Source organism: Tamandua tetradactyla, chromosome X (genome assembly GCF_023851605.1).
Source record: "Tamandua tetradactyla isolate mTamTet1 chromosome X, mTamTet1.pri, whole genome shotgun sequence".
Lineage (NCBI taxonomy): Eukaryota > Metazoa > Chordata > Mammalia > Pilosa > Myrmecophagidae > Tamandua > Tamandua tetradactyla.
Genome location: NC_135353.1, coordinates 15,666,822 through 15,669,202, shown reverse-complemented (window position 1 = coordinate 15,669,202; position 2,381 = coordinate 15,666,822).

Sequence of the window (2,381 nt, the reverse complement as noted above, 5' to 3'; positions counted from 1 at the left end):
CAAGCTCTAATATTACGGTGAATTCATGGGTTTTGCCAGTACCAATTTTAGCCTGAGTTCTCCCAGTATAAAGAGCCTAAGAGAAGGGCCTTCATGCAAGTAGTTTACTCTTGGATGTGATTACAGGGAACAGGAGTAAGAAACAGGAAAGGAGGGAAATCTAATAGAAGCATGTGTTATTCAGCTCGTTATACCTGTGGACGACTGGGGCTCCCTCCCACCAGGACTTTCTGCATTGTTTGTGTGTAGACACACTAGAAATTTCCACTTAAAGAACAGAAAAGAGAGTGTTTAACCAATGTCACTTCTTATCCTGCACTGGTCAAGTGTTGCCCCAAGTGATGCACTGGTCAAGTGTTGCCCCAGGTGCTGGCAAATAAAATAAAGGATGTCCAGATAAATTTGAATTGCAGATAAACACAAAAGTTTTAGTGTTTGTATGTCCCAAATATTGCATGAGGAATACTTATATTAGCAATTATTCACAGTTTATATGAAATTCAGATTTAAGTGGGCAAAGTGCATCTTTACCTGCTAAATCTGACAACCCTGCTCCTGTGGTATTAACACCCTAGTACTTCTGACTGTGTGTGTATGAGTGCAGATATCCTATACCATAGCCTCAGAAAAGACCCATAGCAGAAAACAAGACCCACTCGGAAGAGACGACCCATGCAGAAAGTAAATGGTACCCAGGCCTGGGACAGTGCAGTTAGATTACATCTGTACAAAGCTGCCTGCTTCAGCAGCAGTGGAGAGTTGGTCCAAAGAGAAGTGAGGCAGGACATCAGAGGTATCTTTTGGGATTAGACAAAATAATCAATGCAGAAGGGTCTTATAATCCATATCATGAAGCAAAATATGAGGTGATATTATTAATATCATTGGCTTGCTTTAAAATTTTATTTTCTTGGTAGGAATCACATATTTCAAATTTCAGGTTGTCCACAAATACATATATAGTAATTGTACTAAGAAAGAATAAAATACAGAATATATCAAATTGCTTTTGGCCTTCAGATAGGAGATTCCAGCATATTTGCTTACTCAGAATCCTTTTCATGTACAATTGGTTTGACCATTTGGTCCAAATCAACTTGTTCTGATAAAGCATGCTGTTTTCCCATTTACCAGAGGGTTACTGTTAGTATCATAATTTTTACTTTGAAGGGTAAGGTTGTATGAAGAGGCCTAGCAGTGTGCCTAGGGTATAGGAGTTGCTGAATAAATGGAAAAGTATCTTCCCTGTAGCTGGTTTTGTTTATTCTTATTGTCTCTCCACCTCCAATGAGCACTTTTTCCATTATACTTACTTAATATCACTTTCTTCAGTCTTGGAAAGGATAAATTATTGTCCTTTTCTCCAAAATACCCAACCCTCACAGTCAATTTTCAGGATGACCCCCAAATTATCTCTGAACTCACTAGATCCATCTGCTGTACCATTATTTTCTCAAATTGACTTATATTCTCTATATTGACTTATAAATCCCTGCAGAACAACATCTTTCCCATTTGGCCTAGGAGGCCGTGCTGCCAGAAGAGCTGTCATTTCCACAATTTTTTTTTCCTAAGCAAGGTTTGTGTGTAGTTCTTTTAGGGATGATTTTTCCCAGTCCTGCTGCACTTTATTTTTTCTATAGAACTGTGACTTTTTATCACCACTGTCTGACAATCTTTCCCACTTGTAAGACCCTACATTAAGTTTTGGGGTTTAGGACACATTGGGTAGTAAGAACATATCTTTCTTCTTAATCAGGAACTTATTCTCAGTAGTCAAATTGAATCACCCATAAAATCAGCATTTGTGCTTAAAATTTAGATCTAATTTCAAAGATAACCTAGAAAATATTTACTGTAGAAGATAAAAATTCCAATTATTGCAGAACATCTGTCCTGAGCCAAGAGACTTCACAAAGTACACATTGCCAGTAAAATGTCCTTTATAGACAATTACATATTTTCATGTTGATTGTTATTTAATCATCAATAAATTATACCTCTAAAAGTAATTTGTTTTAGTGAGAGAGCTTTGGCCTTTGGTGTAATAATTATGCTGTTTCATCATAAGGCATCCATCTGATATAATTTGTAAAATAGTATGCCAATTACTTATGTGAACTTACTACTGTATCTTATCAGCTTGGTTTCAGTGATGAAATTAGGGTGTATTATGTGACTATATGGTTGTAAGACTAGTGGAGAATGACCATGCATAACAATGTTCTACATAGCTCAGCATACTGCAATTCATTAATGCTTATTAATGCACGGGCAGTTTGGGGAAGAATGGGCAGCAGCTGTGTGTTAGCACATTTTATATATCACTACAGTATAAACTAAATGAGCACTTTAAAATAGCTCAATCGATGTTTCGATTG